Here is a 15,051-nt window from a genome sequence, read left to right on the forward strand (position 1 = left end):
CTGATCCTGTCTGTATGCCATGAACACATTCCTCAATGATAACTCCCCTGATCCTGCCTGTATGCCATGCACACATTCCTCAATGATAACTCCCCTGATCCTGTCTGTATGCCATGAACGCATTCCTCAATGATAACTCCCCTGATCCTGTCTGCATGGCATGAACACATTCCTCAATGATAACTCCCCTGATCCTGCCTGTATGCCATGCACACATTCCTCAATGATAACTCCCCTGATCCTGTCTGTATGCCATGAACGCATTCCTCAATGATAACTCCCCTGATCCTGTCTGCATGGCATGAACACATTCCTCAATGATAACTCCCCTGATCCTGTCTGTATGCCATGAACACATTCCTCAATGATAACTCCCCTGATCCTGTCTGTATGCCATGAACGCATTCCTCAATGATAACTCCCCTGATCCTGCCTGTATGCCATGAACACATTCCTCAATGATAACTCCCCTGATCCTGTCTGCATGGCATGAACACATTCCTCAATGATAACTCCCCTGATCCTGTCTGTATGCCATGAACACATTCCTCAATGATAACTCCCCTGATCCTGTCTGTATGCCATGAACACATTCCTCAATGATAACTCCCCTGATCCTGTCTGTATGCCATGAACACATTCCTCAATGATAACTCCCCTGATCCTGTCTGTATGCCATGAACACATTCCTCAATGATAACTCCCCTGATCCTGTCTGTATGCCATGAACACATTCCTCAATGATAACTCCCCTGATCCTGTCTGCATGGCATGAACACATTCCTCAATGATAACTCCCCTGATCCTGTCTGTATGCCATGAACACATTCCTCAATGATAACTCCCCTGATCCTGTCTGTATGCCATGAACACATTCCTCAATGATAACTCCCCTGATCCTGTCTGCATGGCATGAACACATTCCTCAATGATAACTCCCCTGATCCTGTCTGTATGCCATGAACACATTCCTCAATGATAACTCCCCTGATCCTGTCTGTATGCCATGAACACATTCCTCAATGATAACTCCCCTGATCCTGCCTGTATGGCATGAACGCATTCCTCAATGATAACTCCCCTGATCCTGTCTGTATGCCATGAACACATTCCTCAATGATAACTCCCCTGATCCTGCCTGTATGACATGAACACATTCCTCAATGATAACTCCCCTGATCCTGCCTGTATGCCATGAACGCATTCCTCAATGATAACTCCCCTGATCCTGTCTGTATGCCATGAACGCATTCCTCAATGATAACTCCCCTGATCCTGCCTGTATGCCATGAACACATTCCTCAATGATAACTCCCCTGATCCTGTCTGTATGCCATGAACACATTCCTCAATGATAACTCCCCTGATCCTGTCTGCATGGCATGAACACATTCCTCAATGATAACTCCCCTGATCCTGTCTGCATGGCATGAACACATTCCTCAATGATAACTCCCCTGATCCTGCCTGTATTTGCTGTCTTCAAGCCACTGAGTGTCTAATTAGTCAGGCGACGATTTAGATCTTCGTACGTCTCAAAATGTCACGCTGACCCAGAGAGTCTGCTTGTAATTAGATTTGGCATGGTGCTCGCCGCGGTACAGTCTGGAACATGGCACCCTGAAAGATAAACGCGGTCTCATATTTCACACTCTTTCTTTTGCGCCTGCCGGCTCTGCGCTCGAGGACATTAAATGTATAATATGAGCAGAAACTGTTCTAATTTTCCGACTTTAACGTTTATAATATGGTAAAAGTGTACAGATATTTTCTTGTTGTTTTTCTCGACTTTAGTTGTTACATTTTGTGAAGTGTTTCATCGGAGGTAGAAGAGGAGGCAGGTAGGGACATTCGCCGACTTTTTACTTTCTGTTTTCGTGCTATTGAAATAGTTTTAAAAAAAATGTAATGGAGACAATTAAACCGTGAAAGCATATTTCCAGCAGAAAACAGTGAAACTATACATGTGCTCAGACTGGCTCCGCAGCAGAAAACAGTGAAACTATACATTTGCTCAGACTGGCTCCGCAGCAGAAAACAGTGAAACTATAGGCTACATTTGCCCAGACTGGCTCCGCAGCAGAAAGCCAAGGAAAGGATAAAGGACGAATTACTTTAAGTTGGTGTCACACGGGCGATTCAATCGTGAGATTTATTCCCACGATCCGATCGGGAGCCGATCGCAGATCAAATCGTAGGCCATTGACCCGTCACACGTACGATGAACGATTGACGAACGATAACTGCACGTGAGCGGGGCGGAAGTGACGTATCACGGTGAACACAGCAAACGCGCTGCGCGAGATCAGACGCTAATGTTCGAACATCGCTCTACCTTTCTAAAAAATACCTTTCAGTATATCTGACTAAGAAACCGTTCTTCCAAAAAAGTTTTGAATCGACGAAGAAACGCTGTCCGCCACGAGGTATAGTTTTAGAGGGACGAAGAGACGCTGTCCGCCACGAGGTATAGTTTTAGAGAGACGAAGAGACGCTGTCCGCCACGAGGTATAGTTTTAGAGAGACGAAGAGACGCTGTCCGCCACGAGGTATAGTTTTAGAGAGACGAAGAGACGCTGTCCGCCACGAGGTATAGTTTTAGAGAGACGAAGAGACGCTGTCCGCCACGAGGTATAGTTTTAGAGAGACAATAAAGCCCACCATTTCCTTTCGCCACCTCATTTTCTCTTGCCCGCTCGGATGCGCGCGCACAACGAAACTCAACAGTGCGTGTTGTACATTTCGCGGTTTAGACGTTACGGCAGAGAAATTCTGTTCGCAGAAGAAGCGCTGACAACACATGTGCGATTAATTTGCAACACGAAGCTTTACTGATAAAATGTGTAACTGTTCAAAGTGAGACAGTTCACAACTGAATTAAGGTCTGCCCTATAAATATAAGTATTCTATTGATATTAGGGAAGAAATAGAACTCTAAAGTCGTGACTGAAACGGCAATCGGCTCCTGGCCGCCATCTTTGATTTTCCCCAGCGCAACCTAGGGAAATGTATGCTACAGAAATCCAGTGAAAGATCGACTTGAGCGTCCTTTGCAGACCTTAAAGTAGGAAGATATGAACAGTTAAAATAACAATCAGGTAAACTTTATGCAATAAATGAAAGGTTTCCATACAGAAATAACCAAAACATGATTACAAAGTTAACGAAAGTAGATTCGTAGAATCGCCCAAATCAACGAAAGTCGTTTGTGTTTTTGGTGTGAACTTCGTTTCACTGATGACCGGAAGTGACGTGTACGCAACATTTGTGATGTAGCATTTCCTTATATGGCACGAAAGGAATGTGGTTGGTTAAAATGAGATCGTTCTAAATCAAGCTACTGTCCGCCGTTTTTTCAAGTCACGGCGTGAAGGCTGCAACGAAGCGTTCTGATTGGCTTTGTGCTACGATTGCCCTACGACAGTCTCGCGGGGATAGAACAAGTTCTATCGCCCAAAGCTACGAGGGTATCTCATAAGACGGGTGCATTTGAATTTCACGCATTTGAAAAATGTTTTCGTCTTCCCGTATTTGATTTTCCCGCATTTGGTGGTTTGAATTTCACGCATGTGAGGTTTTGAAAGTCACGCATGTGAGCTTTTGAAAATCACGCATGTAGTGTATGCGTTGGGGTGTGTGTATATGAGATAGAGTTGCTCGTGACCGATGATGAGTCTCAATTCACCTTGAAATGAGTTGAAACATTTAAGTTTTCTATTAGATGAGATGGTAAATTATTCAAGAGGTGAATGAAGAATCGTTCTGACACATGTCTTCAATTCTTTCAATCGCGCTGGACATCCACGTATCGAACAACGCCATGTCTTTGATTTCTTGGTTTCACGGTCCTTGACGTATAAACTCCCACGGCTGAGAATTGCCGGATTTCCCCTGTTGGTTGTTGTTATCGTGATGCTCGTCTCTTGCTGTGCCATGGCGAAATGAGCTGTGTAGTTGAACTGAATTGTGATTTGTGAGTTGTGAGCGAACCGTCGTGACGTATAAACTCCCACGGATTTCCCATGTATTCGTGTCTTGCTGAATTGTGATTTGTATTCACGCGTCTATACACGGGACTCACTCACGAACACACCGATGCAAGGGGGATACGTGCATGCGTGTGCATGCGTGTGCGTGAAATTCAAATGACAAGTAAAGAGAGATTTTAACTGGAAACCTGCGTGAAATTCATGTGTTAAGAAATGCGAGAAATTCATAGCGTGAAATTCAAAAGTGCGTGAAATTCAGTTGCACCGCATAAGACAGGGTGCGTAGCCTTGTCGTAGAGCTCTCTTTTCTAAGACTCAGTCGGCCGTGTGACTGTGTAAATCTTAGGAAACTCGCAGCGTGTGACGGCCCCATTACCCCCGTGGCCGTGGAGAGAACGATTATGCCTGTCAGCTCTCAGCCCATCCCTTCGTCCCTCTGCCATCATCCCAGCTTGGAATAGGTCCAAACACTATAATGTTGGTTATGGTAGACTAGGTCCTTCCTCCCTCTGCCATCATCCCAGCTTGGAATAGGTCCTAACACTATAATGTTGGTTATGGTAGACTAGGTCCTTCCTCCCTCTGCCATCATCCCAGCTTGGAATAGGTCCAAACACTATAATGTTGGTTATGGTAGACTAGGTCCTTCCTCCCTCTGCCATCATCCCAGCTTGGAATAGGTCCAAACACTATAATGTTGGTTATGGTAGACTAGGTCCTTCCTCCCTCTGCCATCATCCCAGCTTGGAATAGGTCCAAACACTATAATGTTGGTTATGGTAGACTAGGTCCTTCCTCCCTCTGCCATCATCCCAGCTTGGAATAGGTCCAAACACTATAATGTTGGTTATGGTAGACTAGGTCCTTCCTCCCTCTGCCATCATCCCAGCTTGGAATAGGTCCAAACACTATAATGTTGGTTATGGTAGACTAGGTCCTTCCTCCCTCTGCCATCATCCCAGCTTGGAATAGGTCCAAACACTATAATGTTGGTTATGGTAGACTAGGTCCTTCCTCCCTCTCCCATCATCCCAGCTTGGAATAGGTCCAAACACTATAATGTTGGTTATGGTAGACTAGGTCCTTCAAATAACACCAAAGGTAACCATCTGGAAGGCTTAGATTGGGTTGCTATGGCTACCGCTCAATGACAAACCTCGTACTGTGGAGTGGATCCCCAAATTCGGTGTTTTTTCTCCGCAAGAGCACAACAGTCACAGCATTTGGCATACACCCTTGCCACTTTCTTTCACAGGTCATGAATAAGCTGGAGTTAATGTACTCTAAAAATGAAGTAGTTGTGTCAAGATGTAGAAGTTATAAGCATTTTTGTGGGTGTCATTTTTTGGGGGGTCACCCTGTATGATATGGTTTTTCTTTTCATATGAATATATCGTCCTTTATTTCTTGTTCTCTGTCTGTATGTATCTCTCATTCTCTCCGTTTCTGTCTTCTGACTGCATATATCTGTTAAATTCTCTGCCTGTCTATCTCTTGCTCTGTCTCTGTGTCAATTTCTCTCTCTCAGTGTCACTCTCTGGCCTGCCCACCCCCCCCCCTCTTGAATCTATCTAAGCTGTTCCTGAGTAGTTCCCTGTATCGTCCGTTATTTCGGCTTGTACTACTCTTTCTCTCTCTCTGTGTCATTCACTGTTTCTCTCTCTCTCTCTCTCTCTCTTTCACTCCCTCTCTCTCTCTCTCTCTTTCACTCCCTCTCTCTCTCTCTCTTTCACTCCCTCTCTCTCTTTCTCTCTCTCTCTCTCTCTCTCTCTCTCTCTCTCTCTCCCTCTTACTCCCTCTCTTTGTCTTTCTGTCTCTGTCTCTGTCTGTCTCTCTGTCTCTCTCTGTCTCTGCCTCTCTCTCTCTCTCTCTCTCTCTCTCTCTCTCACACATATTTGATACATTTGCAAAACATTAACAACAGTTTTGCGAATTTCATGTAACACTGAATTTGGCATTAGTCTGTGATGCGGACGGATAAACAATAACATCAGACAATGAACAGGGAAAGGCTCAAGGGAGGGAAAGGGTTACTTGGCAACCTAGGAGTGCGTGAGGCCTAGCTGGTGTGTTATTTGTTTTAATCTGATCGTCCCGTTATTTAATCCTACATGGCTATCCGCGACCGATGCAAGTTCGTTTCGTTTCTCAATTGCCATGGCATTCTCCATGCTTAAAACAAGTTCGGTTTGTTTCTCAGTTTCCATGGCATTCTCCATGCTTAGAACTAGTTTCGTTTGGGTCTATTACAATCACAATGAAGTCGGTTCTAAAGTGCTATTTTCTTTTCTCCTTAGTTACTTAAATCTTGTTAAAAAATATCTTGATCACCTTTAAACAAGTTATAACTCTTGTGGGGGCGGGGGAGAGGGCGGGGCGGGCGGGCGCGGGGCGGGGCGGGGCGGGGCGGGGCGGGGCGGGGCGGGAGAGCTTGAGGGATGAGAGGAGGTGGGGGAGGGGGGGGTGGGGGTTGGGGGTTGAGGACAATCAGGGGGACATACTACAGCATCAGAGGGTTAGTAGAGAGACAAATTTGCTATTAAAATGTGGGAAGATTTTAAGTAGAGGTAATTAAGATACTTTCCGGAAGAAATGTGGGTTTTTATGGATACAAATAATCTGCTTGCAACTGAGTAGTGTTCAGAAACATGGAAACCCTTCCCCTTAAGCTGCCCCACAAAAAAAAGAAACAAAAGCACAAAAGGCAAGACCCGTCTGGTCTTCATTGTCACGGCCAGAGAACGAGGGAGATACCATGATCACAACACAGCGAGAGTAGCTCCAATGTTAACAGTGCTCTGGTCTTCATTGTCATGGCCAGAGAACGAGGGAGATACCATGATCACAACACAGCGAGAGTAGCTCTAATGTTAACAGTGCTCTGGTCTTCATTGTCATGGCCAGAGAACGAGGGAGATACCATGATCACAACACAGCGAGAGTAGCTCCAATGTTAACAGTGCTCTGGTCTTCATTGTCATGGCCAGAGAACGAGGGAGATACCATGATCACAACACAGCGAGAGTAGCTCCAATGTTAACAGCGCTCTGGTCTTCATTGTCATGGCCAGAGAACGAGGGAGATACCATGATCACAACACAGCGAGAGTAGCTCCAATGTTAACAGTGCTCTGGTCTTCATTGTCATGGTCAGAGAACAAGATACCATTATCACAACACAGCGAGAGTAGCTCCAATGTTAACAACGCTCTGGTCTTCAATGTCATGGCCAGAGAACGAGGGAGATACCATGATTACAACACAGCGAGAGTAGCTCCAATGTTAACAGCGCTCTGGTCTTCATTGTCATGGTCAGAGAACAAGATACCATGATCACAACACAGGGAGAGTAGCTCCAATGTTAACAGCGCTCTGGTCTTCATTGTCATGGTCAGAGAACAAGATACCATGATCACAACACAGGGAGAGTAGCTCCAATGTTAACAGTGCTCTGGTCTTCATTGTCATGGCCAGAGAACGAGGGAGATACCATGATCACAACACAGCGAGAGTAGCTCCAATGTTAACAGTGCTCTGGTCTTCATTGTCATGGCCAGAGAACGAGGGAGATACCATGATCACAACACAGCGAGAGTAGCTCTAATGTTAACAGTGCTCTGGTCTTCATTGTCATGGCCAGAGAACGAGGGAGATACCATGATCACAACACAGCGAGAGTAGCTCCAATGTTAACAGTGCTCTGGTCTTCATTGTCATGGCCAGAGAACGAGGGAGATACCATGATCACAACACAGCGAGAGTAGCTCCAATGTTAACAGCGCTCTGGTCTTCATTGTCATGGCCAGAGAACGAGGGAGATACCATGATCACAACACAGCGAGAGTAGCTCCAATGTTAACAGTGCTCTGGTCTTCATTGTCATGGTCAGAGAACAAGATACCATTATCACAACACAGCGAGAGTAGCTCCAATGTTAACAACGCTCTGGTCTTCAATGTCATGGCCAGAGAACGAGGGAGATACCATGATTACAACACAGCGAGAGTAGCTCCAATGTTAACAGCGCTCTGGTCTTCATTGTCATGGTCAGAGAACAAGATACCATGATCACAACACAGGGAGAGTAGCTCCAATGTTAACAGCGCTCTGGTCTTCATTGTCATGGTCAGAGAACAAGATACCATGATCACAACACAGGGAGAGTAGCTCCAATGTTAACAGTGCTCTGGTCTTCATTGTCATGGCCAGAGAACGAGGGAGATACCATGATCACAACACAGCGAGAGTAGCTCCAATGTTAACAGCGTTCTGATCTTCATTGTCATGGTCAGAGAACAAGATACCATGATCACAACACAGCGAGAGTAGCTCCAATGTTAACAAGACGTTGGTCTTCGTTGTCATGGTCAGTGAAAGAGAGAGATACCATGATCACAACACAGCGACAGTAGCTCCAATGTTAACAGTGCTCTGGTCTTCATTGTCATGGTCAGAGAACAAGATACCATGATCACAACACAGGGAGAGTAGCTCCAATGTTAACAGCGCTCTGGTCTTCATTGTCATGGTCAGAGAACAAGATACCATGATCACAACACAGGGAGAGTAGCTCCAATGCTAACAGCGCTCTGGTCTTCATTGTCATGGCCAGAGAACGAGGGAGATACCATGATCACAACACAGCGAGAGTAGCTCCAATGTTAACAGCGCTCTGGTCTTCATTGTCATGGTCAGAGAACGAGGGAGATACCATGATCACAACACAGCGAGAGTAGCTCCAATGCTAACAGCGCTCTGGTCTTCATTGTCATGGTCAGAGAACAAGATACCATGATCACAAGACAGCGAGAGTAGCTCCAATGTTAACAAGACGTTGGTCTTCGTTGTCATGGTCAGTGAAAGAGAGAGATACCATGATCACAACACAGCGAGAGTAGATCCAATGTTAACAGCGTTCTTGTCTTCATTGTCATGGTCATAGAACAAGATACCATGGTCACAACACAGCGAGAGTAGCTCCAATGTTAACAGTGCTCTGGTGGTCTTTATTGTCATGGTCAGAGAACAAGATACCATGATCACAACACAGCGAGAGTAGCTCCAATGTTAACAGCGTTCTGGTCTTCATTGTCATGGTCAGAGAACAAGATACCATGGTCACAACACAGCGAGAGTAGCTCCAATGTTAACAGCGTTCTGGTCTTCATTGTCATGGTCAGAGAACAAGATGCCATGGTCACAACACAGCGAGAGTAGCTCCAATGTTAACAGTGCTCTGGTGGTCTTTATTGTCATGGTCAGAGAACAAGATACCATGATCACAACACAGCGAGAGTAGCTCCAATGTTAACAGCGTTCTGGTCTTCATTGTCATGGCCAGAGAACGAGGGAGATACCATGATCACAACACAGCGAGAGTAGCTCCAATGTTAACAGCGCTCTGGTCTTCATTGTCATGGTCAGAGAACAAGATACCATGATCACAACACAGCGAGAGTAGCTCCAATGTTAACAGCGCTCTGGTCTTCATTGTCATGGTCAGAGAACAAGATACCATGATCACAACACAGCGAGAGTAGCTTCAATGTTAACAGCGTTCTGGTCTTCATTGTCATGGTCAGAGAACAAGATGCCATGATCACAACACAGCGAGAGTAGCTCCAATGTTAACAGCGTTCTGGTCTTCATTGTCAAGGTCAGAGAACAAGATACCATGATCACAACACAGCGAGAGTATCTCCAATGTTAACAGTGCTGTGGTCTTCATTGTCAAGGTCAGAGAACAAGATACCATGATCACAACACAGCGAGAGTATCTCCAATGTTAACAGCGCTCTGCATCCGGTCTTCATTGTCATGGTCAGAGAACAAGATACCATGGTCACAACACAGCGAGAGTAGCTCCAATGTTAACAGTGCTCTGGTGGTCTTCATTGTCATGGTCATAGAGCAAAATACCATGGTCACAACACAGCGAGAGTAGCTTCAATGTTAACAGCGTTCTGCTCTTCATTTAATTCATTTTCAATTCAATTTAATACAACTTTATTATCTGAATGTGAGACAAAATAAATATTTCTTTTGGCTCGTATACACAGATATCATATCCCTCTCAAAACGTATAAATAAACACATAGAATTCATCTGCACACACAATCCTAAACCACACACACTCGCACCCACACACACATATCCTAAACCATACACACTCGCACCCTCACATACATATCCTAAACCATACACACTCGCACCCTCACATACATATCCTAAACCATACACACTAGCACCCTCACACACATATCCGAAACCATACACACTCGCACCCTCACACACATATCCTAAACCATACACACTCGCACCCTCACACACATATCCTAAATCATACACACTCGCACCCTCACACACATATCCTAAACCATACACACTCGCACCCTCACACACATATCCTAAACCATACACACTCGCACCCTCACATACATATCCTAAACCATACACATTCGCACCCTCACACACATATCATAAACCATACACACTCGCACCCTCACACACATATCCTAAACCATACACACTCGCACCCTCACACACATATCCTAAACCATACACACTCGCACCCTCACACACATATCCTAAACCATACACACTCGCACACTCACCTACATATCCTAAACCATACACACTCGTACACTCACACACACATCCTAAACCATACACACTCGCACCCTCACATGCATATCCTAAACCATACACACTCGCACCCTCACACACATATCCTGAACCATACACACTCGCACCCTCACATTCATATCCTAAACCATACACACTCGCACCCTCACACACATATCCTAAACCACACACACTCGTACACTCACACACACATCCTAAACCATACACACTCGCACCCTCACATGCATATCCACATACATGCACTCATGTGTCCATTATTAATTATAAATACATTCAAATTAAATTCCTTGTTATGGTCAAGGAGGAACGTACCATGCACACGTCCTCAATTCTGACATTGGTACCACCATTCTCAACTCTGCAATCCTTGTCACTCTGAGCTCTGGGCATGCCTAAGATGTAGATAATGTACATCAAATATGAAGTAAGTCGGTGCACAAATAAAGAAGTTATTAGCATTTTCGAGGGTGGCATTTATTTGGGGTCACCCGGTACACAAATATGAAGTAATTCGCTCAACAGATGTAGACTCTGTTAGATTGTTTTTGTGTGGCAGTGGATGAGGGGGGGAGGGGGGGGGGGGGGTGTCCCCCAGTACATGCATTTCGTTCGCTTGGCCTTCACTACGGCTTTTGTGGAGCGTTACTCCACGATCATCCCCGACAGTCTTCAAGTGGAGTCTGTCAAAGTTAATGTATTCTAATCTGTTAAGGAACTTTTTCCTGCTTTCGTGCGATTGCAACAAGGCCGAAATGATTCCGTTCTGTTGACACACTTCTTTCAGTTCACTGACCTGTGACGGTCACGTAAAACAACACGTGCTACCGTATCACCATCTCTCTGCTCCCGCTGAATCTTGTCACATATTTGTTTCTCCTTTTCGTGTGATTGGTGGAAGGCAAAACATTTTTCCCATCCAATAGCAGTGTTTGGAATAAACTCACGTTTTCAAAAGAAATCCCACGTACATCTATTTACGTCATGTGATTGATATCTTCGCATCAACTATGGTCTCGCTGTTTTGCTAATGCTACAGTACCGGGTACTTACACATTACTCTCACCACTATATAACAAAGACTGATTAAACGTGTATAAATGCGCCTCCTAAGCATGTATTCAACATGTGATTGTTGATGTTCATCAAGAATTGAACACCTTCTTTCTTCTTCTTCTTCTTCTGCGTTCGTGGGCTGAAACTCCCACGTACACTCGTGTTTTTGCACGAGTGGAATTGTACGTGTATGACCGTTTTTACCCCGCCATTAAGGCAGCCATACGCCGCTTTCGGAGGAAGCATGCTGGGTATTTTCGTGTTTCTATAACCCACCGAACTCTGACATGGATTACAGGATCTTTTCCGTGCGCACTTGGTCTTGTGCTTGCGTGTACACACGAAGGGGGATAAGCCACTAGCAGGTCTGCATATAAGTTGACCTGGGAGATCGGAACAATCTCCACACTTAACCCACCAGGCGGCCGCGGCCGGGATTCGAACCCTCGACCTTCCGATTAAGAGGCCGACGTCTTACCACCCCGCCACAGCGCCCGTTGAATTGAACACCAATCACAGAATGTGCTTCGTTCTAAACCCAGCGTTTCTGAATTACAATACACCAGTTGACAGTTAGGTTAAACTTTACTCGCTTCTCACCCCCCCCCCCCCCCACCCCCCACCCCCCTCGTCCCTATCCCCGCACCAATTCTGCCATCCTCTCTCCGCTACGCGCGCACTCTCACATACATCCACCACAACACACACACATATAGATATATGTATATATCTCCGCAGCTGTACCAAACACCACAGTATAAACCCAAACACACACACACAAGGATGTAATGTTTTTTGGGGGGAACAAAACAAGGGGCCATTTATTCATGTAAGTGATTCATGTCAGCAAGAAACGATATGACTCATCTACATAAATTGTTTCACAAGGGAACATCATTTTCCCATCAACATAATATCAAAACATAATATCATTGAGAACAGGTCAAATTACTGGGAGGCGTGGGGGATGGTGGTGGGATAATGTTTCACTTTGCTGGGTCCTGCTGCGCGCTTGCTGTTGGGAAACGGACTGAACCCATAGGCCTACGGTTCCTTCCAATCTATATCTCTGCCTCTCACCAAAGAGTGTATCACTCCGTATAAGCTCTTTGCTCTCACCAAAGAGTGTAGGATACACTCTTTGCTCTCACCCTCCACTACAGCCCCACCCCCACCCTTTTATTCGTTGCTCATTCTCCTATTACCTCAACACCGCCCTCCCCCCTTCCCCTCCCCTCCCCTCCCCATGTGCTAGACCACCCCACCACTCTGACCACACACCAACATATGTTATCTCTCACAATTAACTTTCTCACGGTGGCACCACAGCTACGCCCCCCCCCCTCCTGCACACAGCAACATACACTCTTAGTTTAAATTAACTTTCTTCTAGAAACTACGTTCCAGCGCTACATGGAAGAAAAAAGAAAACCCACGTGATACCTAAAGCGATTATGATTGGTCGAGATGTTTTCGACGAGCAACGTTTGCATCGTCTGCACGGCAAAGCATGGTGATAGAGAGGGCGAGTGTGCTCGTCGGTTCATTTCCATCAAAGTTGCAGAGTCAACTTCAAGTTCAATCCATTTCAGTGGCATATAAACTTGCCCAGTAACTGGTTGCAGTAATGTAGTTTACCGACTTTGGAAATGGGGGTCCCAATTTTGCAAATCACTACAAAAGTGCACTTTCTTCAGCGAATCAGTCTATGCGTTCAAATCTCCGGAACTTACTCGCAAAAGTGATATGTACAAGCGCAAAGTCCACGAAACTGGAAGTGGAAGTAGAAAAAATACTCAAAAAACGATCTGCGTACTTACAATTCCAAAATGGCCGCGGAACTGCGAATCGGTGTATACTGGAAAATGGTTACAATGTGTTGGTTTAAACAAGATTTTATTAAAGAAATACAGGGTGGCATGTATATGCGATACAGACATTTGTGACCACACAACAAGCTAAGCTTATATTAAGTGTGGTTATAAATATGTACATCTAGATGTTATGTTATGTCATAATATTATGTCACGTGATGTCGAGGTCAGAGAATTGCTCATACCCTTATTAGAAATGTAAAACAGACAAGATACATTTTGTACAAAAAAGAAGAAAAAATATAACAAAAAAATTATCGGGTTGTTACAACGTGTTGACTCTGCATGAAGAGTCAGACCTGATCACATCTACTTTACTATTCATACTTATTCAACCAGTTATTCTATTTAGATATTGATAATCGTTCATGTAATTCGTCGCTGGAGTGTCTAAATTACGGCGAATCGAAAGTGCCTTAGGATTACTTCCCTTTAAGATGAACATGTGCACTAACTGTTGCTAAAGGATTACTCCCCTTTAAGATGAACATGTGCACTAACTGTTGCTAAAGGATTACTCCCCTTTAAGATGAACATGTGCACTAACTGTTGCTAAAGGATTACTCCCCTTTAAGATGAACATGTGCACTAACTGTGACTAAAGGATTACTCCCCTTTAAGATGAACATGTGCACTAACTGTTGCTAAAGGATTACTCCCCTATAAGATGAACATGTGCACTAACTGTTGCTAAAGGATTACTCCCCTTTAAGATGAACATGTGCACTAACTGTTGCTAAAGGATTACTCCCCTTTAAGATGAACATGTGCCCTAACTGTTGCTAAAGGATTACTCCCCTTTAAGATGAACATGTGCACTAACTGTTGCTAAAGGATTACTCCCCTTTAAGATGAACATGTGCACTAACTGTTGCTAAAGGATTACTCCCCTTTAAGATGAACATGTGCACTAACTGTTGCTAAAGGATTACTCCCCTTTAAGATGAACATGTGCACTAACTGTGACTAAAGGATTACTCCCCTTTAAGATGAACATGTGCACTAACTGTTGCTAAAGGATTACTCCCCTATAAGATGAACATGTGCACTAAATGTTGCTAAAGGATTACTCCCCTTTAAGATGAACATGTGCACTAACTGTTGCTAAAGGATTACTCCCCTTTAAGATGAACATGTGCCCTAACTGTTGCTAAAGGATTACTCCCCTTTAAGATGAACATGTGCACTAACTGTTGCTAAAGGATTACTCCCCTTTAAGATGAACATGTGCACTAACTGTTGCTAAAGGATTACTCCCCTTTAAGATGAACATGTGCACTAACTGTTGCTAAAGGATTACTCCCCTTTAAGATGAACATGTGCACTAACTGTTGCTAAAGGATTACTCCCCTTTAAGATGAACATGTGCACTAACTGTTGCTACAGGATTACTCCCCTTTAAGATGAACATGTGCCCTAACTGTTGCTACAGGATTACTCCCCTTTAAGATGAACATGTGCACTAACTGTTGCTAAAGGATTACTCCCCTT

The sequence above is a fragment of the Littorina saxatilis genome, unplaced genomic scaffold, assembly GCF_037325665.1.
Source record: "Littorina saxatilis isolate snail1 unplaced genomic scaffold, US_GU_Lsax_2.0 scaffold_556, whole genome shotgun sequence".
Classification (NCBI taxonomy): Eukaryota; Metazoa; Mollusca; class Gastropoda; order Littorinimorpha; family Littorinidae; genus Littorina; species Littorina saxatilis.